At 38.1% G+C, this 14,155-nt stretch overlaps 1 protein-coding gene and 1 pseudogene across 2 annotated transcripts in view; one reads left to right on the plus strand and one right to left on the minus strand.

Annotated features, from left to right (window-relative positions):
* MMP16 (matrix metallopeptidase 16) overlaps window positions 1-14,155 on the minus strand; it is a 304,449-nt gene that overhangs the window by 218,908 nt on the left and 71,386 nt on the right. The window lies entirely within an intron of this gene.
* LOC102154949 lies at window positions 1,235-2,238 on the plus strand (annotated as a pseudogene).

Genomic DNA, 14,155 nt, shown 5'->3' on the forward strand with positions numbered 1-14,155 from the left:
CACCATACACAAAAATCAACACAAAAGATTGAAGACTTAAGTATAAGAACTGAAACCATAAAATCTGCGGAAGAAAACAAAGGAGGTAAGCTCCCTGGTATCATTCTTGGTAATGATTTTTTTTTGGATTTGATATCCAAAGCAAAGGCAACAAAAGAGAAAACAAATGAGTGTAATTATATCAAACTAAAAAAATCATGCACATTAAAGGAAACCGGAAGTTAAATGAAACGACAACCTATGGGATGGGAAAAATATTTACAAAACACATATAAGGTAAGAGTTTAATACTCAAAATATACATGGAATTCATATACCTCAATAGCATAAAAACAAACACTCTAATTAAAAATGGGTAAAGGACGTGAACAGACTTTTTTTTTTCACAGAAAACATAGAAATGGCCAATAAGTACATGAAAAGGTGTTTAACATCACTAATACTTAGGGAAATGGAAATAAAAACCATCATGAGATAATCACCTAACCTCTGTTTAGATATCTATTTATCAGTAAAGCGAGAGATAACAAATACCACTGAGACTGTACACAAAAGAGAACTCTTGTACAACAATGTTGGTGAGAATGTAAACTTAAGCATAGCTACTATGGAAAACAGTATGGAGGTTCCTCATGAAATTAAAAATAAAATTATCATACGATCCAGCAATCCCAATTCTGGGTATATATCCAAAGGAAATAAAATTTTTATCTCAAAAAAGATATCTGTACTGCTATGTTTATTGTAGCCTTATTCACAATAGCCAAGGTATGGAAACAACCTGAGTATCCACTGATGAATGAATAAAGAAAATGTAGTATACAGACACAAACACACACACACACACACACACACACACAAGAGTATTATTCGGCCTTAAAAAAGAAGGAAATAGGCAGATCTTGTGCCGGAGGAGACACATGCAGCTAACATTGTCTTCTTCGCGCGACTCTTATAGCCAGTTGTCTCGGGGCACAATGGCAATTCTTTTTTTTTTAAATTGGTGTTCAATTTGCCAACATACAGAATAACACCCAGTGCTCATCCCATCAAGTGCCCCCCTCAGTGCCCGTCACCCAGTCACCCCCACCCCCCACCCACCTCCCTTTCTACTACCCCTTGTTTGTTTCCCAGAGTTAGGAGTCTCTCATGTTCTGTCTCCCTCTCTGACATTTCCCACTCATTTTTTCTCCTTTCCCCTTTATTCCCTTTCACTATTTTCTATATTCCCCAAATGAATACAACGACAACTCTTAAGGAAAAACGGATTGCACCAGTTGCAGAAGAGGCAGCAATCCCAAACAGTAAGATCCCTGTAGTGGGTGTTGGACAAGTTGGTATGGCATGTGCCATCAGCATTCTGGGAAAGTCTCTGGCTGATGAACTTGCCCTTGTGGATGTTTTAGAAATAAACTCAAAGGAGAAATGATGGATCTACAGCATGGGAGCTTATTTCTTCAGACACCCAAAATTGTGGCAGATAAAGATTACTCTGTGACTGCCAATTCTAAGACTGTGGTGGTGACTGCAGGAGTCCGCCTCAAACTGGTGCAAAGGAATGTTAATGTCTTCAAATTCATTATTCCTCAGATAGTCAAGTACAGTCCTGATTGTATCATAATTGTGGTTTCCAACCCAGTGGATATTCTTACATATGCTACCTGGAAACTAAGTGGACTACCCAAGCACCATGTGATTGGAAGTGGGTGTAATCTGGATTCTGCTAGATTTCGCTATCTTATGGCTGAAAACCTTGGCATTCATCCCAGCAGCTGCCATGGATGGATTTTGGGAGAACATGGCGACTGAAGTGTGGCTGTGTGGAGTGGAGTGAATGTGGCAGGTGTTTCTCTTCAGGAACTGAATCCAGAAATGGGAACAGACAATGACAGTGAAAATTGGAAGGAAGCGCATAAGATGGTGGTTGAAAGTGCCTATGAAGTCATCAAGCTAAAAGGATATACCAACCGGACTATTGGATTAAGTGTGGCTGATCTCATTGAATCCATGTTGAAAAATCTCTCCAGGATTCATCAACAATGGTGAAGGGCATTTATGGTCTCGAGAACGAAGTCTTCCGGAGTCTTCCGTGTATCCTGAACGTTCGGGACTTAACCAGTGTGATCAACCAGAAGCTGAAGGATGATGAGGTTGCCCAGCTCAAGAAAAGTCCAGATACCTTGTGGGACATCCAGAAAGACCTAAAAAGATCTGTGACTTCTGGCTTCTAGGCTGTAGAAATTTAAAACCATGATGTGCTTAACTGTGAGCCTTTTTCATCCATATACATGGATCACCGTTGCTTTCATCTTCCTAAATATGTGAATCTGGGCTCACAGAATCAAAGCCCATGCTTGGTTTTAATGCTTGCAATATGAGCCTTGAACAAATAAAATTAACTATTGTAGGGTGCTTCTTTTAAAAAAAAGGAAATATTAACATTTGGGACAACCTGAATACAACTGGAGGGCATTATGCTAAGTGAAATAACCTAAACAAAGATAAATACGCATGGTAATCATTTGTATGTAGAATCTTAAAAAAATTCACATTCATAGAAAAAGAGTAGAACAGTGGTTGCCAGGGGTTGCAGGTAGGGGAAATTGGGAGATGTTGGTAAAAGGGTACAAACTTTCTGTTATAAAATGAATAAGGGCTTTGGTTCTTTTTTTTTTATAAGATTTACTTATTTTTATTTTTATTTTAATTATTTATTCATGATAGACATAGAAAGAGAGAGAGGGAGAGACACAGGCAGAGGGAGAAGCAGGGAAGGGCTTTGGTTCGAATGTATAACATGGTGACTGTAGTTCATAATACTCTACTGTATAATTGAAATATATTAGGAGAGTAGAATTATAAGTATTCTCACATATAATAAAGTAAATATGTGATGTGATGGTTACGTTATTATTTCAGTCGTGGGAATATTTTTGCAATGTACATGTGTATCAAATCATCACATTGTACATTTTAAATATAATTTGTCAGTTACATCTCAATAAAGCTGAAAAGATAAATGAAATATTAGGAAAAACACAGTATCTTTTTAAGCCACCGGGTAAAATATGTTAATATTTTAGACTTGGAAAGAAAATAAAAAAGAGGCTATGGAACCAACTCATCTCATGCTCTTGAAATGAAGATAATAAAACATATTTTCCCCACTTAATGGTGATGGAAATAGAACACACAATTGTAGGTAGTCATATCTAAAGATGAAAAAAATTAGATTTATCACTTTGTTTCTTTTTTACTTTTGTTTCCTACCACTGGTACCTTAAAATTAGTAGTAAAAATTCTAGACAAAGATTTTGAAATCAACTGTCAAATGGTTAGGCATCCCCCCTGCCTTATCAACAATATACTTTCTGGATATTTCTAGACAAAGATTAGAGTGCAAGAGGGCATATTTTAAGCCAAATGATACTTTGCAATAAAGCTGTGTGGACATAGAAATACAAAGAACTGTGCCCTAGCAGAAGACTCAAAACCAAGCTGTCATAAATTGTAGAGGGGACGGTACCACAGAAATGCACGGTTACCAAGTTATCCACATAACTTCCACTCAGACAGGGTGAACTCCCAATCCGAATGCCACGTGCATACCAAAACTGATGGGTTGAGTCCATTCTAAAGTAAAAACAGTACTCTGAAACTGTAAATATAGAAGAACACTATCATACGCAATACCAGTCACAGTAATAAAGGCCTTGGAAAGTCAATTTAAATACTATGACTCTGAATAAAGGGGAAGGGAGAAAAAAAATGAGTGGGAAATATCAGAAAGGGAGACAGAACATGAGAGACACCTAACTCTGGGAAACGAACAAGGGGTGGTGGAAGGGGAGGTGGGCGGGGGGTGGGGGTGACTGGGTGACAGGCACTGAGGGGGGCACTTGATGGGATGAGCACTGGGTGTTATTCTATATGTTGGCAAATTGAACACCAATAAAAATAAATTTATTAAAAATAAATAAATAAATACTATGACTAAATATTTTGATCTTAGCCTTTTTCAGGTTAGCAAGCAGGCAGTAGTTAATCATCACATCCCCACATCAGTGAAAAAAATGAGCTAGAGTGTTGTTTGTTAACATATATTATCCAATTGTTCTTTTGCCCCCCCACCCCCTGCCCCAATGGCCCTCAGGTGACTAGGTAAGTCAGTTGGTTGGAAAGTGACAATAAACCTATACACATCTTTAACATATCTGAAAGCAAATACCCTCAGAAGCCAAAGTTCACTATACTTGCAAACACACTTTTCTGGATCTCGCATTTTTTTCAAGAATGTGAGTGCTCAGTCCTTTCAACAAGCTATTGTCCTCCTTGCAGCCTCCACTTCAGGTGTAAAGAATGGTCCCCCCCCAAATGGGAGTCACAGCTGTCAAGTTTTAAAGCGACAAGATAAACATATTCCTAAAGTCATCTGGTCATCGTGCTGTATGAAACTTGGCTCCTGTCTTCTCGCTTCAGTCTGGAAGATGCCCAGACACATGCTAACAGGATCTACAAGACGACCAAACTTGGTCCTGGCGTTGACAAAGACGAAGCCACCGCTGATGACTGCAGTACTGCCACAAGCGAAGGGACACCACCCCTTGAAGGCAACGGTGACCCGTCAGGCACGGAAGAGGTTGTCTACGTGCTGCCCCAAGAATTACTTGTACACATAACCAATATTTTAGCTTCATTCCCTCTGATGATTATTTTCAAGGATATTTTAATTTTTGTTAACATTTAAGACATCTGTATGGCATGACAATAACTACTTATGGGGACGATAAGATCTCTACTTCTGAGTGTGACACCATGACGTGTAGGAACTAAAGCCCAGCTAGTTTTATCTTTCCTAGTTCATGCTGGCTTCTTTTAACAGGACGAGATAACATGTGTTGTAAGGTGTATGTAACCTAACCGGTGGGGTCTAAAGTGTTTAGCCAACAAGCAGATTCCTTAGTAAGACCAAATTATTTTTGTCACTGAAGTGTTCTGAGCTATGCCTTGATGTTTAAAAGAAAAATACTGGTTAGAACAACTTTCACCTTTTAGGATCTACTTTTTAAAATCTCCCATCCCCCGTAGTTACCAAGTGCATGTGTCAGAACTAGTATGTTAAACTGAACCAACCTGATGGAACTATGTATAGAGCTTGTTTTCCAAAGGAAAGCATCGTTTAGGGTAGCAAAATTCTAAGCCTACGTAGGCATTGTTGTAAAGCTGCTGAAGAAGTAACTCAGCAAATTCTGTGAGTGGAAATGTAGTGAGTGCTCAAGTCCCATTCTGCTTTAAAAGGCTGTAACAAACACAAACGAATTAAAAAATGTATATTACTGAAGTGCTATGTTTTTGGATAAGATGCCATTAGAAATCATTCAGTTTGGCCCGATGTAGGAAATCAGAAGATGTTATTTTGCTCATACTTCCACCTGCTGCAGCCGCAGGAAAGCAAGATGCAAAGATTCATCAGTGTTGATGTGCGAGGCAAAGCCCAACACCTGGTTCTCTCTTCACAGCATCCAAGGCTCCATTAGTAATTTTGGATGACGGCAGCCCTGGCTGGCCATTCTGGAGACTAAAGATACTTAATTCCTGTCACATAGGTCTTCCTAATTTTAGTTCTAGGCAGCATGATTTCACTAGGGAAATGCAGCAGCAGAATCTGGAGGCACGTAGTAAAAGCTACCAAAGCTGTATTTAGGGCAAGAGTCCTCAGATTTATCATGGCGTTGCATTTAATACTTGCTTTCTGCTGATGTCAGTAAGTTTTTTACGTTAATAGTTGGAAGAAGGCCCAAGCCTTTCCTGAGCTCAGAACTGTTTAGTAAGCAGAGATCTTTTGTGCTGCATGTTAATATAATGTATGACACCACTGTTTCATTTGGGCAACTGCTCAAAAGGGATGAATAATGAACTGCTTTCTAGGTAATAGTCCTCGGGTTGCCTGTTGAAGATAATGTAAAGCTCAGGTTGCTAGAGTTTACTCTTACAGCCATTCATTTGAGCCAAAGTATTAACCAAGAGGGAAGTACTAAGCAAAAGACAGCTGCAATTTAGTATTTTACAATGGGAAATCAGTCACCAGAATTGTTTTTTTATTAAAGGTAAAAGTAATGGAAGTTTTTTTTTTTTTTTTAATTTACCCAGGAAAAAAATCCTAATAAAGAACCTTTAGAATTAAGTTGATGATGTTTCCTTTGCTCAAGGCAAGAGCTGATTGCCACTCTAAACATAAATGATTCTTTGGCCTGAAGTCAGCACTGTCTTCTATCAAATTACAAGTTCATAAAGGCCAACTTGTAAGCAGACTCACTATTCTGATCTGTAGAGCATGTCTGTCTTAACTATCTCCAAAAAAACCTCATACATTGGAAAACAAAGAAAAAGTGTAAGATACTGCTATTATTTTGTGAGTTTACAGAAGTGTGTCATATGTCTTACAGGATCTTAAATGTGACTGAGAAAAGGTTTATGGACCCGAATACAAAAGCCACATCAAACTCTGGGGGCGAGGTTCTTGAAAACTACTTCCGGAAGAGTACTTTAAGGCTGAATGGTAAAAACAGGTCCAGTTTCCCTTGTGGCATATCATTCCTTTCCTTTATCATAAATATCCTGGTTATTCTAATGTTTGTTTTTAGCTAACATGTATTGAACACTTTTTAATGTACCAAGCACTGTTGAAAGTACTTTATACTCATTAATTGATCCCAACCACAGCCTTATGCTGCTACACATTCTGATATGAGAAATCCAATACACAGAGAGGTTACATAACCTGTCAAGAGTCACCCAGCTGGTAAAAGTGAGTCCCAGGGTTTGAACACAAGCAGTGTTGCTCAGAGTCTTGGCTCTTAACTGTTCTAACATTTCTCTTCACTTTCATGACTTTCATAGACATGAGCAAAATTATGTGCCAGGAAGGTTTTGAACATATTTGTGCTATTACTCAATTATTATCCCTCCTAGTCTCGGTAGATATTACTCAGATGTCTCTCCAATACCCAGGGATTTATGCTCTTAACGCTGTCAATAAACCTCAGGCCAAACATATGTCCTAGGCTCAAATGAAATATCTCTATGCTCCTTCCTTCCACACCAATACACCCTGGAATGTGGAGTTTAAGACTCAGACTGATTTAATTTCACTTTGTTTTTCTTCTCTGAGCTTTTAATACAAAATCTTTATTCTTTCTCTGCCATATGTTTTACATGACCTTTTCCCTTTCAACCCTGCAGTTTTCTGTTTTGCTAATTATGCCTAACAGGTGTGATTCTCAATATAGCACAAGTATTAGAATAGAAATCCTTCTGGTTCAGTGTATGTATATACCTGTGTTCTCACATCACAGTTTGGACCACACAAGGTCCTCCTTGCTTGGGAACCGGTAACTACACAAGCTATGCCTCACTAAGAAAAGTCTAAGGATAGTGTAGATAGATGACCTTAGGAGTCCCTAATATATCAGACTCCGAGTTTGGCAGGAGTATGGGAGCACTCTCTGACAAGGCATAGAAATCAACAGTCACACTATTTTGACAGCTGAGCTCGCCTCTCCCAGGCCGACTCTGTATAAGGCAAAGAGAAATACTTTACCACTGGAACCGCCTCAAAGAAAGAAAGCACAGCTGGAACACTGTATTTCCCTGGACAGATTACAAGAGGAATTACAGAAGATCACATTGGCATGAGATGGAGAAGGCTAAAGGATTCTCAGCCACATCCACCAAAATGATTAGGTTTTAAGGACTCAACAAGACTAGGGAAAAACATTTTTTTTTTTATTAGATAAGCAACTGTAGAGTTCTGATTTGTTTAGTGTACTCTGACGATGGCAGCCTTTACAGGTTTTCTGTGATGTGGGGGGGAGGCACTCTTTCTAGGGGATAAACTAAATTCTGATTAAAAATAGACTGCATTGAAATGTTAATGAAACATCGTAGAGCTAACAGGAGAGACAAAATTCAATCCACTTCTCCTAAGTAGAAAATAGTCCACAGTGGCTAAACAGTTAACCTAAAATTACCTATTTTATAGGGTGTTAATTATCTAGCATAAGAGCAAACCGGTGATTTAAAAATACATTTTGAGTAATATCAAAAATATATTAGTTAAATCTTATTTGAAAGATGCCTACCTTGCGTATGTAAACCTCCTTGACAACATTAATCCATTATTTCAAGTCAGTGTGATAATCAGTGTCTGCATATAACTCAGGGGGAAAAATTGTAAAGATTTCATGGCATGGGTTACTTTATGCTTCTATGCTCTGTTTTCTCTGTTCTACAAGTTCTCTGCTTTTAGCAGTACATATAATACAAAGGATCTCAAAGTCAGATGGCATTTTAAAAGATCTTTTGATAAGCACTGTATGTAAAGCAAACTATTCCCATTCTGACTAAAATAGTGCTATATTTGCTTTGCCAAAATTTTGAGTAATCAGAGGGTAAGGTGGCCATTTTCAGTAAGAATATATTTATATTTAATGGTACATTTCATTTGCTTCATGGGCATTAAATTATCCAGTTGGAAGGTATGACTGCAAAACATCACATTCTATAACACAAATAAGTTTTTCTGTGCAAACCATGCATTACAAAAAACATTATGGAGTGTTCCAATGACTATTTTAATCAAGTACCTATGTGAAGTGTTCCTTCTTCATTTCAGTGTAATGGCAGATTGGTTAAAAAAAGAAGAGTGAGAAAATTATAAAGTTATCTAGATTTTAATTTCAATGTCATATTTATAGGGATATACTTTACATTCTAATTTAATATTTATCATTTGGGTGACTTATTGAGTTGCAGGCTAAATGTTTTTATAAACCACTTGTTATATCTAGAAAATGGAATCCATCAAATAATTTGGTCATATCCAATTCAGTAACATACTTTTATACACATCTTGTACAGCAAACCTAAGGAATAGAGTGTATGAATGCCTCTGTTGTGACAGGCAAAATGATGAGCACAGTGGCCAATTTGGTCACCTTAAAGACTGCAACTATCTCACATCAACTATTAAAATGGTTGAAAAGAAATTTCAGTTTAGTGGCATATCTGTACATAAAAACAGTTCTTTTAATATCTATTGAATGATAAATACCACTCATCCCTGTTTCACCTGAATTTATAGTAGCATGCTTATGGAAATGCTTGAGGGAACCAGAATAGTATCCGTTAAAGAGCTGGTAATGCGCTCCGGAATTAAAGGGGGATAAAAGAATCTGCAAGGTGCTGGGAAGATTTAATCCTATTGTTGTTTAAGGAAAATAATATATCAGGACACATACCATACTATTTAATTAGAGTAAGCGATCTATCTCTTACAGTGGTTATCTAAATCCCCAGCAAATTCATCTACTTGAACACAGTTCTAAAATAAGAAATATGCCAAACATTGTTTCCCAAAAGTAAAAAAATAAATTTCACAAAATTGGACACTGGGTTTCATTCGTCAAATTAAGCCTCAGTCTGCATGTATTTACTCTTTTTTTATATAACTCTAGATAAAATGGGTATCCTTTTATTTAAACTGTTACAGAATAAAACAGAATCAGGGAGAGCAATTCTTTTTTTAAGATTTATCTATCTACTAAAAAAAAAAAAGATTTATCTATCTACTTACATATTTGAGAGAGGGAGAGACAGAGTAAGCATGGGGGTTGGTGGAGGGTCGAGAGAGAGGGAAAGTCCTAAGCAGACTCTGAGCTGAGCATGGAACCCAATGAGGGCTCAGTCTCATGACCCTGAGATCATGACCTCAGCTGAAACCATGAGTGGGACTCTCAACCGACTGTGCCACCATGCACCCCAGGAGAGTAGTTCTTCTGAATGCTACAGGAAATAATAACAACCAATTAACAAAGAATAAAACTAGTAAACAGTTCCAAGAACTACAAGAATAACAAAGTAATACTATGATTATCTTAAGTCTTCATAAGTGTTTAAAATATACTCAGAAGGCAGTGTTTAATACAATAGGAAAATTTTAAATAATTTTTAAAGAGAGTCTCAACAAAATTCAATTGGAGGGGCACCTGGGTGGCTCAATAGGTTATGTGTTGGACCCTTGATTTCAGCTCAGGTCATGATCTTAGGGTCCTGAGATATAGCCCGGTGCCTGGCTGGCAGTCTGCTTCTCTCTCTCTCTCTGCCCCTCCTCCCACACCCTCACGCTCTCTTTAAAATAAATAAATAAATAAATCTGTAAATAGATTATATTGGAGGGACAGCTAAGTGGCTCAGTGGTTGAGCATCTGCCTTTAGCTCAGGGCATGGTCCGGGGGTCCTGGGATCAGGCCTTGCATGGGGTTCCCTGTGGGGAACCAGCTTCCTGTCTCTGCTTCTCTGTCTGTGTCTCTCACGAATAAATAAATAAAATCTTTAAAAAAATTATATTAGAATATTTCAAGTATAAATATTACACAGAAATATTTCCTACTATAAAGCACTTTTAATCTTGTCATTTTTAGACTTTCACAACACTTTAAATAATGCAAATTGTTACCATTATATTAGTTTTCAGAAACAGATGATTAAGTACCCTGAGGGTATAAAGAAGTGCCAGTCATCAGGGAAACACATGATACATAAGAGTCTGCCTTTGTGTAGCACTGGCTGTTTCTGCACATTCTCTGCCACTGTTTATAGGGCAAGGCTAACAGACTAGAGAACTCAACATTGTGCTTCCCAACAAGAACATCTTCCCTCCAATCCAGGAGACGGTGCATAAAAGGAGAGATTGAAATCAAAGGTGGGAAAACCCTGGGGCCCCTTCAGATGCAGCAGTCCAGAGAAGAGGCAAGTCCTGAGTCATGGATAGAGGATAGGTTCTGGGTATATTGGTTGTCCCTTCTCCCCAAATTGCTCTGGACAGATCATTAATCACTTCATTACCATTCCCAGCTGCAGTAATAATGGCAGCGAAGCACATGATGGATTATGTGTGCCCTGCTGTCCCCAAGCATTTCCTCCCACTACCATTTCTTACAATGCTTAGGACTCTGAGGTTCTCAAATGAGGCTGCACATTGACTTTATCAAGGCAGCTTTGAAAAACACTGAAGCTTGGGTCCCCTACCAGACCAACTAAATCAGAATTAGAGAAGAGGGAGAGACTCAGCAGGCATGGATATTTAAAAATCTCTCTAGATTATAACGCTCACTACGCTGAGGTGCCACCCTCACCCATCCACACATACAACTCCCAAAGACTGAGAGATACAAGCTGAGGCTGGGGCTTCATTACTGATCATCTCTGGAGGTTTCACCCACCTATACTACAGCCTTTGTAAAAAATAGATCTCGTATAGAACTATCTGTACCACACAACGTAGAATTAATGAATCCAGGCAGGACAAATATTTAAAATAAGTTCATACAATAAGGATAAGAGAAAAATTTGAATATTTTAACAGGCATAAGAAGATATAACAAAAAAAAAAAAAGCCCACAACTGGAGATATCAGGTGCACAAAATGTAATTGTAGAAATAATAAACTCAACATATTGATAAAAGAGTAGAATGGTTCAGGGTGAAGAATGAACTAGTGATTATTGATTAAGGAATGTTTCCACAGAACATCAGGAAGGAATAAATAGAAAATGTAAAGAAAAAGTTCAGAGATATGGAAGACAGAGGCAGGTAGGAAAAAAGCTAAGGTCTCAATCAAAGGTAGAGGTTCTCACAGGTGCCCCTCTGCCTCTTTACTGGAGAACCTCTTTTCCCTTAATCCTCCTGGATTAAGTCTCATGGCTTCCAAGGCTTCCAGTATTTCCATTTCAAATTTCCAAGAACAGTAATTTCTCACATATATGCTCACCACAATACACACAGAAAGACTTGCCTAGTGTAATGTGCTAGCATGGAGATTTCTGAATTGAGTACAGAAAAAAGGAACTGCTGTCCAGGCAGAGATTGATGAAAATAATTTTGTTCCTGGAGCTGTGCTGGACATAATTAAAAAATTAACTTTTAGTGTGTTTCCCTATCACAATACTGTGAATATTACTATGGCCAATTTCCAGGACTTAAAAGAGTATTTTTCAAAAAGATTTTATTTATTTATTTATTTGAGAGAGAAAGAGCATGCGTGTGCAAGAGAGAGCACGAACAGGGTGAGGGAGAAGCAGACTCCCTGCTCAGCAGGAAGCCTGATGTGAGACTTGATCCTGGGACCCCGGGATCACGACCTGAGCCGAAGGTAGATGTTTAACCAACTGAGCCAACCCAGGCACCCCTTAAAAAAGTATTTTCATCCAATTAAACTTGAAATCCCACTTGTTATGATTTGGGGGTAAATCTCATATTTGATCTGTTTAAAAAAAAAAAGAAAACAAAAGGAAAAAAAAGGCTATCAGCAACACAACTCTTTAAATAAGCTAGCTGGGATGGATCAAAGTTTAGAGATCTGTGGCAAAGCGTGCACCCAGCAATCCAGATATCCTAGAGACAATAGTGCACACCAGAGGGCAAAAGCAGATAAAACCGTAAGATATAGAAGAGTCCAAAGTCCACAACATCATTTGAAATGCCTGGGGTAGAGAAGTGTCAATATAAAGAGGGTCAACCTGATGGGAACTGAGGTTGACTTAAGTAAAAGGCCAAATTTGGAAGTCAGAAAGTCAAGAACGGACATAATAGGCCCTGGCCAGAAAAAAGGCACTTTTGTGAGCAACTGCCAAGGACCCAAACAGTTGTCATTTGCCTTTAGGTCCAGCAGAGGTCTGATGAATGGGTAAAGTGAAGCAGAGTCAAGAGGGAAAAAGGAAGTAAGGAAAAGAGAGAGAAAGAAAAAGAGGAAGAGGAAGAGGAAGAGGAAGAGGAAGGGGAAGGGGAAGGGGAAGAGGAAGAGGGAGGGAGGGAGGGAGGGAGGAAGGAAGGAAGGAAGGAAGGAAGGAAGGAAGGAAGGAAGGAAGGAAAGGGAAAGGTCAAAAGGGACTGTTTACCTTGAATGGATTCAGGAATAGGAGGTATATTCTACTGTCTACACCTGAGAACGTCTTTCCCCCTGGCCAGACACGTATTTCTCTGGAGTATCATTCCCTTTTCCTCCACCACCTCCTCCAGGAAGTGACTTTCAGAGGGACGCAAGAACCTCCGTTACAGAATCCTACACCATAGAGTCAGACTGCTAGGGGAGAGAGAGGTTGGCATAAAGATGGAATTGTGTCTCTGTCCAACAAAGTATGTTTCTAATACTCTAAAGCAACACAGCTCAGCTAGGAAGCAGATTTTAAGACTCTGTTTTTCAACAAGCACTAAAGTGCTTAACTAAATTAAATATAGTGTTCCTATAATATTTTACTTCTTTTGTTTTGACACTATTTGCACACATTAAGTCTAGATATATAAGCAAACATTCATCTTTGTAACCATCTTACCTACTTTCCCATCAGCTGCTTCTATTTCCCCAATCATTCAAACTAGCCTCTAGCCATTGAGAACAACAATCCTATTCCTAAATTATCTCATGTCTTAATATCTTGGTTAAGCATGTATTTTCAGTGGCCAAAAAGCTCTACTGCTACCTCGCAAATTTCTATTGCATTTTTATGATCCAACATCAGAAATTATCAATGCTTCAAGGCTCCCTAACAAGAAACTGTGCAAAGCTCTGTATAGAGCTCAACTATACAGAACATATCACACAAGAGTACTTTTTTTTTCTTTAAACAGCCTGGGCATGGGTATCGTGTCTTTCTTAGTTTTCAGTTCAAGCACCTGATACAATGCCAGCATAGGGAAGAAACTCTAAATAATTCTACTATTTAATGCTAATATTAAGAAGATTAAAAAGTTCTAAACTTTTCATTTCCTTAAATAAAAAGCCATCAAAGTTTAAAGGTGTCACTGCTACTATTAATTTCATTTTGCAACCACTTTTTTTTTTTCATTTTGCAACCACTTAATCAAACACGAACAATTTTATTTTTCCTTGGGAAAGCCCAAAGGGAGCTCAACTATTAAATCAGATTGTTTTGTAGAGTAATGACCAAATCATCAGCAATAACCAACTTAATATAAAATATGCAAAAAAGATAATTGGTAAATGATGAAAATATTTTATCTCCTAAAAGTCACATTAAACATGTTTAAGAGTGTCATTAAGAGGTCCCTGAAATTTATCAAAGCAGCCCCAGTGTCT

This window comes from Canis lupus, chromosome 29, assembly GCF_011100685.1.
Source record: "Canis lupus familiaris isolate Mischka breed German Shepherd chromosome 29, alternate assembly UU_Cfam_GSD_1.0, whole genome shotgun sequence".
Classification (NCBI taxonomy): Eukaryota; Metazoa; Chordata; class Mammalia; order Carnivora; family Canidae; genus Canis; species Canis lupus.